The following is a 21,558-nucleotide window of genomic DNA, read 5'->3' as shown; positions in this document are numbered from 1 at the left end:
CTGTCCAGGTGATCATAAATGTGATAAAATCTCCTTTGTTCTGCTCACTCTTCCTTCCCCTCTCCTCTATTTTGTTCAGTCGCTTCCAAGTGAAAGCTTTGCTGCTGTTGAAGGGTTGAGGATGGAGGGATGGAGCAGCAAATATCCCAAACATCTCTGGGAATCCAGGAGAGCTCTGAAACAGAGACCAGCCCTGCTCAGGGTCAGGTGATTCGTGGCTTGTTCTGTTCATTGACTCTCTGAGAGCGGCTGCTCACTCCAAGCTCTGCATTGACAGGTTCAGCCGTTCCTGGCAATAATTTGGCAGCAGATCTGCCAGGGCCTGGCTGCAGAGGAGCCTGGGGGTGTCTGAGGGGCAGCAAGGGGCTGGAGTTACACAATGGAGGAGGCAGGAGGGGAACGACTCCAGTGTCCCCTGGGCTGATCAAAACTGTGGTGCCGATGTGAATTTAAAAGTGTGCACCTCAAAGATTGGGTTTCTCCATGTTTGGTGGGACTTCTTGGACTTGGAACAGTCTTCTCTTATTTTATTTCATTGCTCTCATGAAATGGGCATGAGAACACAACTCAAAGCTGCTTTTTTTGGGAGCTGTCCCCTGGTGTCTGAATAAAGCTCCTCCCTCCGATGAACATTAATTTAAAGCCTAATGTGCATCTCAAAATTCGGGTTTCTCCATGTTTGGTGGGACTTCTGGACTTGGAACAGTCTTCTCCCATTTTATTTCATTGCCCTCATAAATGGACACGAGAACAGAACTCAAAGCTGCTTTTTCTGGGAGCTGTCCCTTGGCGTCTGAATAAAGCTCCTCCTGCTGAGCATGAATTTAAAGCTGAATCTGCATCTCAAAATTCGGGTTTCTCCATGTTTGCTGGGACTTTTGGACTTTCTGGGAGCTGTCCCTTGGTGTCTGAATAAAGCTCCTCACTCTACTGAACATAACTAGAAGCCTGTTAAAAAGGAAAAAGTGTTCCAGCCAGATATGGAGATTGTTACAGATCATCTGCCACATCCTGTGACTTTTTCAGAGTCTGGCCACAAAAAAGGAGAGGAAAATGTTGAATGTTGCTTGGTGAATAATTCACAGCTTGTGCTCCGTTGGGATCTGTGCCCCTAACTGAGTGTCAGCATTGCTGTTTCCTCTGTTGCAATCTTGGTTTCTGGATGTTAATTTTTATAAGCTTCAGGGTCAGATGGAGGAGAAGTGCAAGAACAGTCAAGAACCAAACAGCTCTGAAGGAGCTGAGTTCATCTGGTGAAAGATAAAAGAGAGGAAATTCCTTTAGCTTCCAGCAGAACTTCTGATGAACAGATCACAGATTTGGGAATTGCATGGAAACCACCCATTAAAGCAGCATCACCTCAGTGCTGGAACACCTGAGAATGGCTTTGGCTTGATGGTCTCAAAGGTCTCTTCTGACCTAGTTCATCCTGTGATCTTGTGGTCCTCTGATCCTGTGATTCTGTGATTCTCTGATCCTGTGATTTTGAGATTTTCTGATTGATCCTGTGATTCTGTGGTCCTGTGATTCTGTGATTCTGTGATTGATCCTGTGATTCTGTGATTCTTTGATTCTATGATTCTGTGATTCTTTGATTCTGTGATTCTCTGATTCTGTGGTCCTGTTATTCTCTGATCCTATGATTCTGTGATCCTGTAATTCTCTGATTCTGTGATTCTTTGATTCTGTGATTGATTCTGTGATTCTGTGATTGATCCTGTGATTCTGTGATCTTGTAATTCAGTGATTCTTTGATTCTGTGATTCTCTGATTTGGTGTTCCTGTTATTCTCTGATCCTGTGATCCTGTAATTCTCTGATCCTGTGATTCTGTGATTGGTCCTGTGATTCTCTGATCCTGTGATCCTGTGAGCATTGTTAGGTTCTGCTCCTTGTGTTAATTGGACCTCCCAGTTTTTACAAGCTAATCCTCCAATTCTGACCAGAAGGGAAAATCTTCTCCCGTTTTATTTCACTGCCCTCAGTCTGGCTTGGAGAACAGAGCTCCAAGCTGCTTTATCCAGCTGGGTCTTGGCATTAACTCATTCGGCCTGAGGAGAAAGGACAGGGAATTTCGGGAGATGGGATGGCCTTTGGAAAGGACAGGGAATTTCGGGAGAAGGGATGGCCTTTGGAAAGGACAGGGAATTTGGGAGAAGGGATGGCCCTTTCTTGGAACAGCTTTTTGGCCTGTCTGGGGACTCTGGATTTCTACAGAAGCTCAGGAAAAGCGACTGGAAAATGGTGGGGAGGAGAAATGGGGAGATGCCCACAGCCTGCCTTGCAGTCAGGGGGAGGGCGTGAGGCGAGGGAAGATTTTAGTGGTTGAAAATGGGAATTTGGCATAGATGGGGAAAATCTGAGCAGGTTTTGGGCCCGGTTTTGTGGTTGCTCTGGAGGGAACCTCAGCCTGCCCCTTCGCAGGGCTCTGCCAGCCCCGCGTGTGCCCGGGCAGCCGGGGGAGCTCTGGGGATGTTTCCCCGGGGCTGGAAAGGTGCTTGTGGTGCTCTGGGAATGCAAACCCACTCCCGGCTGCTGTTTTGCACAGTGAGGGAGAAAATGTCACCTTGTTTCAGCTTCTCCTCTGTCACATCGATTACAGCCGGCCTGGAGAAGGGCAGGGTGATCTTCAGCAGCACAAGCTCAGGATTCCTGCAGCTTTCATGCTCTGCAGGAAACCCTTGGGATTCTTCAGCTTGGCTGGGAATATCCAGTGGAGTTGAAATAAAACAAGAGCACTTATTATTTAATTGATAAACAATTTTTATTATTTAATTGATAAACAATTTTTAGTATTTTATTAATTATTATTCCATTATTATTTTATTTTATTATTAATTTAATTTAGTGTTAATTTAATTTATTATTATTTCTTATTAACTTTATTATTTGTATTTATTGTCATTATTATATTATTTTATTATTATTTTAATCTATGATTATTTTAATTTAGTATTAATTTAATTTATTATTATTTATTATAAATTTTATTAATTAGTATAATTTTTATTTATTTATATTCATTATAATTTTATTTTATTTTTATTTATTGTTAATTTCATTCATTATTATTAATCTAATTTATTTTTATTTATTTATATGGTTATTTTAATTTTTTATTATTTGCATTTATTATCAATTTAATTTATTATTATTTGTTTGATTTATGATTAATTTATTATTATTTATTTAATTTATGATTAATTTTATTTATTTTTTAATTATTTTTATTTATTTTTAATTTATTAATTTTTTATTTCTTGTTATTATTCGTTTTGTTAATCAAGGATAAATTCTCTTTTCCCATCATTGCAATATTGATGGATGAATCACCCAAATGGCTGTCGCTTGTCCCTTGTGCTCAGAAGAACGAGCTGAAGGCAGGGACTGATTTTAGCTTTGGTCTCAGCTTTGTCTCAGCTGAAGGTTGATCCTTGGTTGAGCTTGGTCCAAGGGTGGCATCACCGTGGTTGGATTTTCAGGAGTTAGGACACGTTAATTCACTGTCCTTAATGCAGGCTTTTCAATTCCCTCCTTCTCTGTTCATTTGTGGTGGGGACAGTTTTATTTTCATTAGAACCTGCAGGAAATGCTCTGTGGGTGCTGGCGTTGCTAAACTGCCCCTGGGAGAGGGGGAAAATCGGGATTATTTTGCTGAATGGAAATTCAACATTCCTCAGTGCTTGAGCAGGAAAAAAATGGGAGAATTTTGATCATTTGGAGATGGAAATGGGCAAAAATGTGAGCGAGGGATGGGAAGACGGAAGGCAGGGGCTGTTCCATCATTAAATATTGAGGCAGACGTCAAAAGCAATGGAACTGATGAGGGCGCCTCTGTTGATGGGATTGTTATGGAAATTGGGGCTGGGGAGGAGATGCACAACAGGAGAGCTCTGGGCACCCCCGGTTAATTAAAGCTGGAGCCAGGCAGCAGCTGCTGTTCAAACAAAATATTTATATTATAGACACCGAAGTGAGGCTCATCCTGGCCCTCCGAGGGGTGCCTGGGTGAAATCTGATTTTTCAGGGCATTGAAGAACCTCTCTGAGCTCTCTGCTCTGCTGTGGAAATGCAGAACAGGCTTTTAGTTTCTTTATAATTCTATAATTTTTATTTTTAAAATAATTTATCATTTTTATTTCTTTATAATATTTTTATTTTGTTCTTTATTTTTATTTTTATTTCGTGAAAATATTTATTTTTACTTTTTGTAATATTTTTATTTCATTCTTTATTTTTATTTTTATTTCATGAAAAGTATTTATTTTTATTTTTTATTTTATAATTTTAAATTTTTTCTCACCTATAATTTTATTTTTATACTATTTTTATTTCTTTATTTTTGTTTCTTTTTATTTTCTAAAAATACTTAATTTTTATTTTTTTCTGACTTTTTTATTTCTTTCTAATCCAACTTTTTATTTCTTTCTCAGCTTTTTATTTCTTTTCTTTCTCGGTTTAAAGGAAAAATTGGAATTTAAAAGCTGTTTTGTTGGGTGAAAATCCAGCTCCCAACTTCTCCAAACTCAGGGGCTGTGTTTGACCGCTGGTTAACGGATTATGAAACAATTCATTCCTGAGTTTTTATTCTTTTAGAAACGGTGCCACCTCGTGGGCTCGGCTGGGAGGCAGGCCTGAAATCCTGGGAGCAGGGGATGCTCCCAACTCTTTAATTCCCATTTTTACAGCCTCGCCTTACAACAATTTTCTCGTTAAGAAATATTTTTTTTACGCTCTTCTTTCTGCTGTAGCGAGACAAGAGTTATTTGGTAGATTTTAATTCGCATTTTTCAAAGGATTTTCTGGGCAATTCTATCAAATCCATGTCAAAGGAATGCAGTGCCAACTGCAGCTCGTTAGTTGGAAATTTTAATCACACGGACACTGGGCGCTGGGTCCTTGCTGGAGATTTCAAAGCGCTTTTTAACAACTTTAATCAACACAGTTCAAAAATGGACAAAAAACAAGGCATGGAGAAGGAGCTCCTTGATATTCCAACACTTGGGTCTGTCCTGAAACAGCTCCACTCCCCAGGATTGATGAGATGCCTTTGAAAAAACGAAATAATTTGATTTTTCTGTGCTGTTCTTAAAAAAGTGACAGGAATGAATGCATTTTTCTTCATCCTTGTGAAAATTGTTAGGGAAATCATTCCACAAACACCAGAGGTTGATGTCCAAAAGGAGACAGAGCAGTCCTGGGACTTTATTCCAATCAAGGCAGAGGCCATGGGCCATTCCCCTGGGGTCTCTGCAATTTTTGGAGGACTCAGCCTCCTTTTTATCCCAATTTCCCAGCCACATTTCCCTTCTCTCTTTCCCCATTTCTGAGGCACTTGAGAGGTTCAGACTTCCCAGAACACCTGATCCCAGAGATTCCCCTCTCATGTATAACCCTCCCTTTTAATTCCTAATTCTTATGGAATTTAGGGGTTTTTCTTCCCCATTGTTTCTTTCATCTTTCAATATCCAATTTCCTTTATCATTACAAACCTGAAGTTTATTTGTAAAGGCAAATCTCTTTTCCCATTCATCACTCAGTGGAATCCTTCCCATTGTTTCTTTTCTCTCCCAGTGCTGGTTTTCTCTCCACAGCTTGTTTGGAAGGACAAATCCCTCATTTCTCTCAAAAATACCATCATTTTTCGTTGTATATTTTTCATTCTCGTCCGGCAGCCCGAGGCTGTCCCGTGTCCCAGCAGGTGGAGCCCCTGCCGAGCTGGAACCTCCGGACCTCCTGCAAAGTGGAATTTACAGCCAACCCTAACCCCAAAATAATAGAAAACATTCGGCATCAATGCAAGTATTTTATATTTTAATTTCACATCCCATGGAAGTTACAAGGAATTCTAAACTTTTTTTTTGTTTGTTTCTTACACACAGCAGACACTTGGCTTTAATGCTGTTTCCATCTGGCTGTGTCTGAAAGGTGCAGAGAAAAGCAAGCAAAAGACACCAAGGAAATGAAAGGAAGGAAACCAAGGAAATGAAAGGAAAGACACGAAGGAAATGAAAGGAAAAGACACCAAGGAAATGAAAGGAAAAGACACCAAGGAAATGAAAGACACCAAGGAAATGAAAGGAAAAGACACCAAGGAAATGAAAGGAAAAGACACCAAGGAAATGAAAGACACCAAGGAAATGAAAGGAAAAGACACCAAGGAAATGAAAGGAAAGACACCAAGGAAATGGAAGGAAAGACACCAAGGAAATGGAAGGAAAAGACACCAAGGAAATGGAAGGAAAGACACCAAGGAAATGGAAGGAAAGACACCAAGGGAATGAAAGGAAGGACACCAAGGAAATGGAAGGGAAAGACACCAAGGAAATGAAAGGAAGGAAACCAAGGAAATGAAAGGAAGAACACCAAGGAAATGGAAGGAAAGACACCAAGGAAATGGAAGGAAAAGACACCAAGGAAATGGAAGGAAGGACACCAAGGAAATGAAAGGGAAAGACACCAAGGAAATGGAAGGAAAAGACACCAAGGAAATGAAAGGAAGAATACCAAGGAAATGGAAGGAAGGACACCAAGGAAATGTGATGTTTTCCTGGAGAGGTCCAAGTGCTCTGATAATGAACTGTGAAATGTAGCCGGTAACATTTCCAGTGCTGCCCGACACACCCTGGGAAGCAAAAAGTCTGGGAAGGATTTGAAGGAAAAAGTCTGGGAAAGGTTCGTGGGCTGTGAAAAACGCCAATCACTTGTTTTTAAAATTTTAAAAGTTTAATAGTAATAAAATGGTTATAAAAATAGTAATACAATTAGAGTAATAAAAATTTTGGACAGTTAGACTTAGGACAATATGAGACAATAAAAACAAAGAGTTAAGGACAGTTTGGGTGCCTCTTTCTGGGCAAAATAAGCCCGAAAAAGGCCCCACGCTAACAGAGGATTAACCCTTAAAAGCATAACTTATAACCTAAAACTATATTTAACACACTACTTAAGAAAATTAATACAGCATCACTTTCTACATAACACATATAATATTCATTTGAATATTTGTGAAAAGCCAATCATAAAATACACATTTTTCACAAGGGCCAAGGAGGAAAGGGCAGGAATTACAGCTCATTTCTTTGCAGGAGCTTATCCAGGAGATAAAGGAATTGCTGCATAGGATGAGCAGAGATTAAAGAAAAACAAAATGTCTTGGCAAAGAAACCCAATGCCCCTAAAGAGAAAGCAGAAGTGTTTCTGACCAGAGCCTGGTGCTTCATGCTTGGAATTCAGGGCAGAGGATGCAGGAAGCTGGATCATGATCTAACAACTCTTTATTAAGTCTGCACATGTCACTCCACATTAAAGCTTAAATATGTTTCTCCCCAGGCCTCCAAAGAAACTTAATGCCATTCCCCAGTGCTTTTATCTTTCCTTCTCCTGCACTTCAATTACGAACATTGCTGCTTCCCACAGCAAAAATTTTTTTCTGGGTCATGATTTTTATCTGGAAGTGGAAGTTAAGCAAGGCCTGCCTGGGTTAACGAGCGAATAAAGACTTTTAAACGGACCCCAGAAAGTCTGAGGGTAGATTATTTATGTTGGATTTCTTCTTCATGGCTTTGGGTGAAGGAGTGAGAAGGAGTGAGAGCCTGGTGGTTGGTGTTGATGGCACTTCTGAATGAGGTTATTTTTTGCTTTATTTCAAAGATTTTGTCTTGTCAGCTGGGTTATTTCACCCAAAGGAACCATTGGTTGCTCTTTGTCCTACAGTGCTTGTGACCTGCCCTGGTGCTGCTTAACAAACCCCTTGGGGGTGCTGTGGGTGCAAAACGAGCTCCAGTCCTGGTGCCAAATGCCAGAGTTTGATCTCCGAAGAAAATTCCTGGGGCCCTGCAAAGCCAGGATGAAAATGCTCCTGGAGTGGCCATTCCCTGCTCAGGGACACAGGGTGAAAATGCTCCCGGAGTGGCCATTCCCTGCACAAGGATGAAGAAGCTTCTGGAATGGCCATTCCCTGCAAAGCCAGGATGAAAATGCTCCTGGAGAGTCTCTTCCCTGCCAAGCCAGGATGAAGAAATTCCTGGAATGGCCATTCCCTGCAAAGCCAGGATGAAAATGCTCCTGGAATGGCCATTCCCTGTACAAGGATGAAGAAGCTTCTGGAATGGCCATTCCCTGCAAAGCCAGGATGAAAATGCTCCTGGAGAGTCTCTTCCCTGCCAAGCCAGGATGAAGAAATTCCTGGAATGGCCATTCCCTGCAAAGCCAGGATGAAAATGCTCCTGGAATGGCCATTCCCTGTACAAGGATGAAGAAATTCCTGGAATGGCCATTCCCTGCTCAGGGACACAGGATGAAGAAGCTCCTGGAATGCTGTTCCCTGCTCAGGAAAATAGGGTGAAAATACTCCTGGAATGGCCATTCCCTGCAAAGCCAGGATGAAGAAGCTCCTGGAGTGTCTGTTCCCTGCACAAGGATGAAGAAGCTCCTGGAGTGGCCATTCCCTGCTCAGGGACACAGGGAACAGATGGCAGGGAAGCCTCAGCTGCTCCCAGCTGTCACAGCAGTGTCCTCCAGCCCCCTGACACAAACCCAGGCTTTTGTCTGTGCTGGATGCAACAAAAAACCCCTGCAGGCAAAATGAGCCAGGAGTTGTGCATTGAACAAGATCCAGGCAATCCTTTGCTTTTTGGACCAAAGTGCTTTGTGTCAGACTGGCTGGGAAGGGTGTGAGCATGAGAGAAAAGCAAATTTGAGCTGGAAGGTGCTGATGAAGAGCTGCTGTGGGTGTGAGTAAAAAATGGGGGAAGAGCTGATCTCTGCACCGCAAGATGTTAACATTAAAGCTGTGCCTGAGCCAGAGATTCCCACCAGGACAGACCTGCCCAGCAGGGAGTTTGTGTTCTTTCCCAGGGGGACACAGAATTCCCCACCCTGAGCTGCCAGGTGTCACACTGCTGCCTCAGGTTTTGGATTTTCTATTTTTCACATCCTGTGCTGCTTTAGTGTGTGGGTCTGGGTTCACATCAGGGGATGCTGAGCTCTGTGCACAGAGCAGGGAGACAAAACAATTCCTGCTCCAGCTGGGCACCAAGGACAAATGATCCAAATCTCAGCCCAGGAGCACAAACACCGTGGGCTGGAGAGAGAAAAACAAGGATGGGACTGCAGGAGCTAAAGCTGGAATGGGACAATGAACTGCAAGATGCAAATGGAGCAGAACTGATCCCAGGGAGAGACCCCGGGAGCGCTCGTGCATTTTGGGACCATTTGGGTTCATCTTGGGTTCATTCTGGGACCATTTTGGTTCATCTTGGGTTCATTTTGTGACCATTTTGGTTCACCTTGGGTGCAGCCCTGGCTGGGCTCTTGTGCTGCCCAAGGTGCATCCATGGAGGCCCTTTAATAAATCCCTGCTTTATTCTTTAGCTCTGTCCAGCCTCTGCTCTAGGCCAGCCTGCATGAGGCATCAACACTACTCTGTCTTCAGAAGCTGATTAAAAATCAAGATGCTTCTACAAAGTGTTTTAGGGTTGCATTTGGGGGACAAGATCTGTATAAATTCAAATTTAACATCACCTGCTTCAAAATCCCTCCTTATTTTTCAGTGGCTGGGTTGAGCCCTGTGAATTTTTTATTCAAAACTTCTCTCCTGCCCCCGTTTTTTTGCAGAGCAAAATGTAGCAAAGCTCATTCCCTTTTCCAGTTCAGATAAATAAACTCAGATCTGCTGAAGGAGGCTGGAAGGGCTGGAGCCTGTGACAGAAAATTGTCAAGGTAATGCAGATTCTCACTACACTGATGTGATAGAGCTTCATTTCCCCCCTGCTCAGCCTGGGGAGTGCATCTGCCTGGTGGTTTTTTTTCTATAAAAAGGGAAATTCAACCTGTTTTTTCCCATAAAAAGAGAAATTCAGCCTCTGGGAAAGCACTGGCTGGGCTTATGTAACAAAGCCTAGCAGGGCACAGCTGCAGCGGGAACACAGTCCGGGTAATACCAGCAAAAAGAATTCATCCCTCCACATTTGCTGCATCCCCTGGAGCTATGAAAAGATGGTTTGGCACAGATTCTTCCTTGGAAGGTCCATAATTTGCCATAGCACTGGAAATAATTGGGATTGTTGCAGGCTGGCAGACCTGCAGCTGCCACAACCTTTAGCAGTCAAAGCAAGGGATGAGCTGCTGGCCCTGCCTGCCACAAGTTCTGCCCCCAGGGCTCCCAACCTCCTCCTAATTTTCCTTCTGCTCTCTGGAGGCTGGCTGAGCCCTTTTTGATTCCAGCAGACACATCTTTATGCTTCTTGCCACCCAAGCTCCCGTCAGCCAAGAGGCTGCTCTGGGTCTCCCAAATCCCGAGGGAAGGATGGAGAAAAAGTGAATTACGGCAGAAATCTCAGAGTGACCCCGCCTCGTTGGAACCCGGGGCACAGGGAATATTCCTCTGCCTGTCCTGAGGTGTCCTGACCCCCAGGAGAACACTGCTTTTAACCCTCATCCACGGGGAAAGCTGCCAAGGCTTTGGGATGAATTGGAATCTACGAGTGTGTGAAAATAGACAGTGGTGGAGTTTGTCACAGGGTGAACAACTTAGAGTTTTGTGGTTTTAATACAGAGGTGCATCCGTTTCTCTGGGTGTGGATTGAAGGCACTTGAGGCACTGGTTCATGCTCAGACTCAGGTGTTTATTTATTATTTCTTATCACTAAAACAGCCTCACAACCGTGAGCTCTGCAGCAAGGCACAAAATGGCCACAATCTCTTGTTCCAAGGTCATTTAAGACTAAACCATCCAATTAAGAGCTGACACCTGGATTATTTTCCCTTTAACCCAATAACTGATCCCACAGAGCTGCAATGGGGACTTTCCTGCCCAATTACCAAATGCCACCCAAACCCATGAAGAAGAAGCAGCATGAAGGAGAAGCCCAGGACAGCGCCCTGTGCCTCCATCTTGCTGCCATCCACAGCACACTAAAAATCCCAAACCTAAACTGGGAGAATGAGTCAGGCTGGGGAACCGTTGATTTCTCTGGGTCTGGACTGAAGGCACTTGAGGCAGTGGCTCATGTTCAGACTCAAGTGTTTATTTTTTATTTCTTATCACTAAAACAGCCTCACAACCATGAGCTCTGCAGCAAGGCACAAAATGGCAACAATCTCCTGTTCCAAGGTCTTTTAAAGCCAAACCATCCAATTAAGAACTGACTTTTCTGCCCAATTACAAAATGCCACCCAAACCCAGGAAGAAGCAGCATGAAGGAGAAACCCAGGACAGCGCCCTGTGCCTCCATCTTGCTGCCATCCACACTATACTAAAAACCCCAAATCCTCAATTTCTCACCCAGTGACGCACCTGCACTGCTCTCTGTAATCCATTTCACACTTTTGTGCATTCCAGTCTATCTTGAGGTCTTTAGGAAACTTTCTCCACGAATGAGGGTCGGAGTCAGTGCTGCCCTGGGGCCAGGGCACCCCAGAGCAGGCACAGAAATGTTCCCAGTGCCCTGGGTTTGCACAGAGGTGGAGAGGAGACGAAATGGAAGGATTTGGGGCATTGTCTGAGCTCCTTCTTGCTCTTCATCTGCTCCATTTTCTGCACTGTTGGGGCACAGAGTGATTGGTTAGAAAGAGCCTCAGTGCAGAAGTTGTGTGGACAGATAAATAATTAGTTATTGGTAGAAATAAAGTACATTCTAAGAGTTAATTGGACAAAATAGCTTTAAAAGACCTTGAATCTGTGTTTCTTGTGACTTTTGGTGCCTTCTCTTTGTACACTAAGGCTGAGATGTGGGCAGAGTGCAGAACTTCTGATAAGAGAAAAATAAACAACAACCTGAAGGCCAAAAAACCAAACATCCCATCTGTGTCTCATTCCTGGCACAGAACTTTTTAGGGCTCTCCCCATCAGGGGGATCCACGAGGGAGGTTTTGACCCTGCCTCTGCCTTCTGTCCCTACAGACAGCCCACACTCCTGTTCTTTGCAGAATTTCACCCAGAAAATGGCCTTGGGGAAAGATCAGTGTGACCTGAGCGTGCACAAAATCACGGCAATGCAGCCTAAAATCAAACAGAAGGCAGGGGGTAAATAAAAACTTGTGCCATGGCCTCTGTGGTTTCCTAGTTTAGGTTTTATTTTGAATTTGTCACACTGAAGGGGAATATTGGCAAATGCCACCACATCTTTCTTCCCCCCGAAGCTTTTTGCTGATAGATCCTCCCAGACTGATTGCTGTGAATATTTTATTTTCCTGATAGATCCTCCCAGACTGATTGCTGTGAATATTTTATTTTCCTGGTAGATCCTCATGATTGATTGCTGTGAATATTTTATTTTCCTGATAGATCCTCATGATTGATTGCTGTGAATATTTTATTTTCCTGATAGATCCTCCCAGACTGATTGCTGTGAATATTTTATTTTGCTGATATATCTCACAGATTGATTGCTGTGAATATTTTACTTTGCTGTTCAACAGACTGAAATGCTGTTACCCCAGGAAACTGTGCAATATTAACACTTTCCATTGGGTGAAAAATGAATAAATAATCTCAGCCTCAGCTAGTCTGGATCTAGACAACAGAATAAAGAATTTGCATGGAAATGTCTTGTACTGGAAAGCTTAAAATTCAAATCCTGCACTTCATGCTGGAGGAACTGAAGGGAATTTTTCCTGCCAGGCTTCTCCAGCATTTTTTATTGAGACAGGCGAGTGCTTTCTGTCTCTCAATCCTCCCATGTAAGGGCTTGTCTCTTGCATTGCATTAGGACAATCCTCAGATTTCATATCGAGTTTTCTCTGCCTCCTACTGAAGTAATCCAATCTTTATCTCCAGAAGAAGCAAATTTGCTGCTGCACTGGATTATTTCTCCCAGGTATATTGTGTTAAGGACTGGATTTCTTTAGCTTGCCATAACTAAGCTTGGCATGCCTCTCTCATTATTTATTTTTTTTTATCAGTTATTAGGTTTAAAAGTTTAAAGAACAATTTTGGATGTTTGCAACAGGGACAACATTTTCTGCCTCCGTGTGTGCAAGGAAAAGCCAATCCATGAGGAAATGAGGGTCAGGGAGGAAATTCTCATCCTGGATTTCAGCTCCTTCACCCCTCACTGCAGCTCCCAGCGGGGCTGGTGGCTGCTGCAGGAGGCAGCATCCTGAATTTACTGGAACGAGGAATTGCCCAGCTCCTGTGAAACAAGGGATTTCCCTTTCCTGGCGGAAGCAGGCAGGCTGGAGTGCGCTGCAATAACCAGAACGCGCAGTAACCCTGTGGGGAGATGGAAGAGAGGGGACAGGGAGGTTTCCCCCTTGGATGAAAGGAATTTCTGTGCTTCCAGCTGAGTCCATCTGCACTCCAGCCGCACCATTTAGTGCCTGCACCTTGAACCCCTTGGGAACTGGGGAGGGTTTGACTTCCAGGACTGAAATCACATTTATTTGTTCAGCTTTCTACCATTTTATCAATCCTTCCTTCTCCCTGCAGCAATGGGAGGAAGCCACGGCAAAGGAACTTGGATTTTTGGGGTTTTAGGCAGAGATTTTCCTTTCCAAAGGAATAATAAAAAAGGAACAGCGGCCTGTTAGCTCTATTTCAGTCCCTGGCTGGACACAGCTCGCAATGAATTGCGAGAAACTAAAATTTCACCATCAGGCAGTTAAAGGATGCAGCAGGAATTGAGCTGAGCTCCATTTCTGCCTCTGACAGGGCTCCCCAGGTGACACACACACAAAATCACTTCGTTTAAACCCAAAAAGATTCCTCCTTTGAAGCCTTTCCAGGGCAGCAGCAGATCTGGATGGAATAGGAAGCATTTTAAAGGGAATTTCTGTGTTTGATAATGGGAATTTCTGTGTGTGGTAATGGGAATTTCTGTGCTTGAAAATGGGAATTTCTGTGTTTTATAATGGGAATTTCTGTGTTTGGTAATGGGAATTTCTGTGTTTTATAATGGGAATTTCTGTGCTTGAAAATGGGAATTTCTGTGTTTTATAATGGGAATTTCTGTGTTTGGTAATGGGAATTTCTGTGTTTGATAATGGGAATTTTTGTGCTTCAAAATGGGAATTTCTGTGTTTTATAATGGGAATTTCTGTGTTTGATAATGGGAATATCTGTGTTTAATAATGGGAATTTCTGTGTTCGATAATGGGAATTTCTGTGTGTGGTAATGGGAATTTCTGTGCTTGATAATGGGAATTTCTGTGTTTGATAATGGCAATTTCTGTGTTGGATAATGGGAATATCTGTGTTGGATAATGGGAATTTCTGTGTTTTATAATGGGAATTTCTGTGTTTGATAATGGGAATTTCTGTGTTGGATAATGGGAATTTCTGTGTTTTATAATGAGAATTTCTGTGTTTGATAATGGGAATTTCTGTGTTCGATAATGGGAATTTCTGTGTTGGATAATGAGAATTTCTGTGTTTGATAATGGGAATATCTGTGTTTTATAATGGGAATTTCTGTGTTGGATAATGGGAATTTCTGTGTTTGATAATGAGAATTTCTGTGTTTGGTAATGGGAATTTCTGTGTTTGATAATGGGAATATCTGTGTTTGATAATGGGAATTTCTGTGTTGGATAATGGGAATTTCTGTGTTTTATAATGGGAATTTCTGTGTTTGATAATGGGAATTTCTGTGTTGGATAATGGGAATTTCTGTGTTTTATAATGAGAATTTCTGTGTTTGATAATGGGAATTTCTGTGTTCGATAATGGGAATTTCTGTGTTGGATAATGAGAATTTCTGTGTTTGATAATGGGAATATCTGTGTTTTATAATGGGAATTTCTGTGTTGGATAATGGGAATTTCTGTGTTTGATAATGAGAATTTCTGTGTTTGGTAATGGGAATTTCTGTGTTTGATAATGGGAATATCTGTGTTGGATAATGGGAATTTCTGTGTTTGGTAATCGGAATTTCTGTGTTGGATAATGGGAATTTCTGTGTTGGATAATGCTGCAGGGGCTCAGAGGGGTTTGGGAATGTGCTTGGAGGGGAGATGGGGTAAAGCAGCCTTGGGTAGGCTGGTGGTGCTCAAGGGGAGTTTAGGCAGAAATGTGGCAGAAAAAGTTAAAAAAAACCCAAAACAGGAGCTGCTCTCCCCATGTGCTCCACGCAATTCCTCCTCTCACATTGGAATTGTCTCATCTCATTTTGAAGGGGAGCACTTCTGCTGCTTAGCAGGAGCAACACCCTTGATATCCTGCTGGTTTTTCACTCTCTTTGTTCTCTTTGCTGCTGCAAATTTATTTTATTTTTTTTTTTATTTTAACCGAGGTTTTGTTTGTGGGAGTGCTGGGAAGGGGAGGGAAATGAGAGAGCTAAATTTGGACGCTGTGTTTATCTGGGTGGGGTGGGTTTGGGATGGAGCAGACACTGGGAATATTCCAAATGGCTCTAATAAAATCAGCCTCCATCCCCGAGCTCTCCCCCAGGGCCTGCCCTGCTGATGGAGAGCTGTATTAATCTCCCATTTATTATTTAACACCCCAGCCCTTGCAAGAAGAAGCCTTGAGGCCTGGTGAACTTTTCTGTCTCTGGTATTTATTGTTCGCTGCTGCCTGCCTGTGTCTGATGCAATTGAAGAATTTGAGATTTTTGCTTTTCCTGGCCTCAATGGCAATGACCACAGGGCCACAGTGGAGATGTTGGGATTCTTTTCTCTGCCTGACTTTAAAACAAAAGCCCACAATTGTGGCCATTACATTGAAAAATAACTTGAATTCTGGCTCAAGAGGGCAGCTCCTGATTCTGCCCTGAGCTGGGATTTATTTTCCCTCCCCAATGCACAACTAAGCAGAATCAACTTTTTGTGCACTGAGTTTAAATCTGGAGCCTCACCAGGATTTTATTGGTGCAGAACTTGGCACAAAGCTCGGCCTTTTCTGACAAAAAAGTTAAAATTTGAGGATGAAGGGAAAAAGGTAAAATCTGAGGATGAAGGGTTGGAAGTGCAGCCCTAGAGCTGCCAAATGCTGAGATGAGATTGAAAGGTGGAGAGCAGACTGTTGTCATCCTCTTGGATAAGTCCAGACAGCTCAAAAGGGAGATGGGGCCCTTTTTCCTCAGGCCATTACATTGAAAAATAACTTGAATTCTGGCTCAAGAGGGCAGCTCCTGATTCTGCCCTGAGCTGGGATTTATTTCCCCTCCCCAATGCACAACTAAGCAGAATCAGCTTTTTGTGCACTGAGTTTAAATCAGGAGCCTCACCAGGATTTTATTGGTGCAGAACTTGGCACAAAGCTCGGCCTTTTCTCACACACACAAAAAAAAAAAAAAAAGGTAAAATTTGAGGATGAAGGGAAAAAGGTAAAATTTGAGGATGAAGGGAAAAAGGTAAAATTTGAGGATGAAGGGAAAAAGGTAAAATTTGAGGATGAAGGGTTGGAAGTGCAGCCCTGCCAAATTCTGAGATGTGATTGAAAGGTGGAGAGCAGACTCTTGTCATCCTCTTGGATAAGTCCAGACAGCTCAAACACAAAAGGGAGATGGGGCCCTTTTTCCTTAGGTGTGTTTTTTGCAAATATTTTTATTGCTGGAAGGCCCTGGCTGGGTTATAAAGCAGGCTTAATCTTCAGTACTGAACCCAGTTTCTCAGAAAATGGGAGAGTGAAAAGGTTCTTCAACAGTGCAGGAGGTAACTCACTTAAAAATCTGAGTGTCACTATGAATAGGAAGAGAAAAATCCTTCTCAGAGGCATATTGATGAAAAATATTTGATTTGGTCACCCCAAGGAGCTGAGGCTACACCTGAATTTATGGGACCTGAATTTATGGGACCTGAATTTATGGGACCACCACATCAGACTGGAATTTGAAAATGTGAGTTCAGGATTTTCACCTCTCAGGAGCGGTGTCAGAGGTTGAAAATAGGTGAATAAATGATCTTATCACATCAGAAAGGGCCGTGCCAGACAGCCTGGGTTGCCTTAACATCTTTGATTCTACTCCTTGTGGAAGTGTTGAGGATTGCAAGGGGAGCTGATACCCAGAAGTTTCACTGAGTTCAGCCCCGAGTCTGCCAAGTGAAGATAGAGGCATTTTCAGCATGCAGGGTTTAGATAATGGGTTTATTTCCTGAGGAAAGAAACCTCAAAGCTTTCACAGCCTTTTGCTGCCAAGTCTGTTTTGCCCAGCTCTGTTGTCAGGGCATGAGGGCTTTTTTTGGGTTTTTTTGCTTCCAATTACCCATCTGGGTTTTTTTTTTTTATTTTATTATTTTTCCCTTGTTTTAAGTGGGCAGCCTGCAGTAAAAATGAGTCAGGGCAGAGTGGAATGGTTCACTGGAGAAATTCTGAGTGTTTCTACAAAGAGTATTGAACTGGAGAAAATAAAAATCTGTTAAAAGTTTCCTTCAAATCTGTCCTGACCTCCACAACCTGAGGAATGTTCATTTCTTCTGTGGAAAGCATTAAACCAATAATCTAAACCATCTAAACCAAGAATGCTGCATGGAAATGGTTCAGAGGGAAATTAATGTTTGTGTGTTCAAGTTCTCCTCAGCTTAACTGTGCTTTAATTTCTCTGCTTCAGCACTCGCAGGTACTGAGACAAATTTTGTCTTCTGATTTATTTGAAACTAAATTTGGTCACATGGCAATTAAAAAAAATACAGAAGGAAATGGGAACAAAGCCTGGGACCTGCATTTTTAACAGAAGCACTGGGTCTCAGAAAAAAATCCCATTTCTGAGGAGCTCCTTTTATGTTTGTGCAGCAATTATGAGCTGACAGATTGTGAATTCAACCTTGTGAGCAGCTGAACCAGCTTTTTGTTTTTCTGTGCAGCTGTTTGAGCAGCCTAACTTGTACAATATGGGCTGGCAAACAGAACAGGATTTTGGGGTAACGTTTTCCAGGGTGTGAGTGCACTGTGATTCCCAGGAGAGCAGGGAAATCCATTTTTGGGGTGAGAGGGCACAGCCAGACTCTCCTGGACAATGCTGGATTTGCATTTTCCACCCATCCCCAGCAGGGACAATTCTGCCCAAGGGGATTGAGGTGATGCCCAGTGACCTCTGAAATCCCATAAAATCCCTTGGGTCCCCGTCCCAACCACCAGGAGCTGCTCAATTTCTTCTTGGATTTCCTTTCTTCCTGCCCCAGTCCTCACATTCCAATTTGTGGATGGTGGGAGGGGAGATAAATCCCTCTGCTCTCTGTAGGAATCTGAAATAAAGGGAATTCTCGGAATTTTGGGTGTAAAAGCTAAAGTTTGAACACAACATTTGATTTGAGACTTTAGAAAAGATTTCTGAACATAAGTGTTTAAAGTGAGAATGTAAATTTACAATTTAAAGCAGAAATGTGTTAAGTAGAAGAAAGTTTAGAGTTTTAGAGTTTAAGATATAGAAAAATAGAAGTAGTTACAAAAATAAACAAGAAGTTTAAAGTGTGATACTATAAATTTGTGTGTCATAACATGATTAGCTAAAAAACTTAGATAAGAAGTCCATAAAATGAGATATTTAAAAATTAAGTCAAAACCATAAATATCCTTGTTAACAATATTTAATTAATTAAAAAATCTTATAACTAGAGAAGCCTTGTGACCCTTCTAAACCATACAGTGAAGATGTAAACCAAACTCACCCTTCTTACCCCTACAGAAAATACAAAAAATAAACCACATCACATAAAAACTCAGAAATCCCATCTCTAACTCACTCAAAACTCCTTCCAAAATCCCCAGAGCTCTCTTTGCAGCTGGAATGAGAGGAATGAAATCTCACTTTCCCTCAGGTCTCCCTGAAGAACTTGCAAGTGAAGAATGAGACTTTTTTTATTTTTCTTTTTTTTTGGCTTTTCCCTCTAATTGGCAGCTGGAAAAGCAGAAGTGAATCCCAGCAGCTCCTGGCTGGCTGGAATTGGGGATAATTTATAATTTAGGAGTTGCTCTTGCAGGGCTGAGCTCCCAGCTGCGTTCCCTGCTTGCTCCAGGACAGAAATGAATGCGCGGCCCTAAAAATGATGTGTGGAGAGCAAAGCAATGGGAAAACTGGGAACTCTCCAGCCTGGGCAGGGGCTGCTCCTAAATTCTGATCCCAGCTCTGCCAGTTTGGTTCCTGCCTTTGTGGGATGCTGCACTTCTGCCTTGAAGGGCTGATAGTGCAGCATTTGGAGACAATTTAGGGGCTAATTCTGCTCAGAGAATTAGGAATACTCTGCTTGTGTAGTGATAAGGCAGCTTCTGACTGATTTTTTTTAAATTATTGTTTTTTCCCTCATTAAAACCCACACATACTTGGTGGTTTTTGTTACTCTTGAGCTGAGTCTTAGCAGAGAGCTCAGTATTTGAGGGGAATAAACACAAACCTGTTGTGCAGACAGACTTAATCCCATGTCTAGGTGGGCTCAGTTAAATGTTTGAGGTTTGGGGTTTGGTTTTTTTTTTTTAATCCTGTTTGTGAAACTGTTTTTCTCTTGCAGCTTATCAACATCCACATGAGTCTTTGAGGTCAAATTCCTTTCTCAGAAGCCCTGGGCTGGCTTTGTGTTGACTCCCTGCTTTGCAGAACAGAGATTAGAGCCTAGGGGAGGCAAAACAAGGCACAGATTTTGTCTCCTTTTTCCAAGGGAAGAGCCCTAGATCTGAAAACAGGCAGGTGGAAACCCTGGATGTCCATCTCCTGCTGGCTGGGAGCACAAGAAATGTGATTTTTTGGTGCTGTTGCTGCATTTGTTACCTCCAAAAGTCACCGTGTCTGCTCCCGTGGAAATCCCCGTGCAACTCTGCCATCCTCAGAGTATTTTAAGCTCTGCACTGACAGCTCCCTTCAAGGATGTTTTTCTGAGCTGGCAGGTGATGCATGAAGGAGTTGGCTCCTGCAAAGGGTCAGCTTTGCTTTTTATAGAGGAGCACTCAGAGCAAGAGGGATGGAGACAGCAGAGCAAAGGAGCGAGGGCTGCGCTTGAATAATGGCTGCGTTTCCCTGGTAAATTCTGGCTCCTCTGCACCATTTTTTATTCAAGTCTGGGTAGACTAACCCCAGACTCTGATTAAAATGTGGATTTTCAGACAGATTGTTCTGCCTGCAGAACAGAGTGAGAAATGCTTTACACTCCCAGGCTGTTCTGGGCTTTTTTAAGGCGTCCAGGCCAGGAGTTTCCTCAGTGAGACGCCAAGGGATGGAGCTGTGCTGTGTTTATTATTTGTACTTGATGCTGTGCTGGGCTTCATGCTGGCTGTGCTCCTGAGAAGACAAATTCACAGGAGAAAGTTAATTAAGCAAATTTTCCGGATCAACATCAGCGAGAACAACCTTAGTGAGGTTTTTGGGATGGGTGTGCTGCTGGTTACTGTGGTATTTTCAGGGTTCCCTGCGGCAGGAAGGAATGATGAATCTGACTCCATGTTCTTAGGAGTCTAATTTATTATTTTATGATATATTATGATGTTATATTATATTATATTATATTATATTATATTATATTATATTATATTATATTATATTATATTATATTATATTATACTATATTACATTACATTATATTACATTATATTACATTATATTACATTATATTACATTACATTATATTATATTATACTATATTACATTATATTATACTATATTACATTATATTATACTATTATATTATATTATATTATATTATATTATATTATATTATATTATATTATATTATATTATATTATATTATACTATAATATAATATTACATTATATTACATTACATTATATTATATTATATTATATTATATTACAATATATTATATTATACTATATTACATTATATTATATTATATTATATTATATTATATTATATTATATTATATTATATTGCTATACTAAACTATACTAAAGAAGAGAGAAAGGAGACAGAAGGCTTAACAAGATCCTAAATAAAAACTCCTGACTCTGTCCTCAGAGTCTGACACAGCCTGACCGTGATTGGTCATTAACTCAAAACAATTCACATGTTGTACAAACAATCTCCAGACCACATTCCAAAGCAGCAAAACACAGGAGAAGCAAATCAGATAATTATTGTTTTCATTTTTCTCTGAGGCTTCTCAGCTCCCCAGGAGAAGAAATCCTGGCAAAGGGATTTTTCAGAAAATGTGACAGTGGCAGGTTTCCTGTCAGTGTTCTACAGTCCAGAGGTAACCACAGCATTGGTGAATCTTGGCAGCTTTGCAGCATTAAATCAGAGCAATGTGGAAATTCCTCCCTCTGTGAAGTGGCACTTCCATCCTGGGAATTCAGGGAGACACTTCTCCACCTGGAGGAGTTGTGGAATGTCAGATTTTCCTTCTCCTTGTTGTGCCCAGGAGGGTCCCAGCAGCTCCCAGGTGTCAGGCTGGGCAGGGTGAAGGATCCTCCTGCTCTGGCCCTGCTTGGACGGCGTTCCCTGCCTGAGACAGCAGAGCAGACAGCACCTCCAGCCCTGCCTGAGCTTTGTCTGCCCCTCTCTGCTGGCCAGAGTCGTTTTTCTAGGACACCCCTGGCTCCAGTCTGCTCAAATCCTCACAAACCTGGCTGCACCCAGTCACATGTCCCCACACAAACACTGGGGTTTGCCAATGTCTGCCTCACAACTCAGACAGGGAGGCTGAGGTTTGCTTTGAGAGCAAACAGGAGGAG

This window comes from Molothrus aeneus, chromosome 22, assembly GCF_037042795.1.
Source record: "Molothrus aeneus isolate 106 chromosome 22, BPBGC_Maene_1.0, whole genome shotgun sequence".
NCBI lineage: Eukaryota > Metazoa > Chordata > Aves > Passeriformes > Icteridae > Molothrus > Molothrus aeneus.
Note: the sequence above shows the minus strand (reverse complement) of the source record.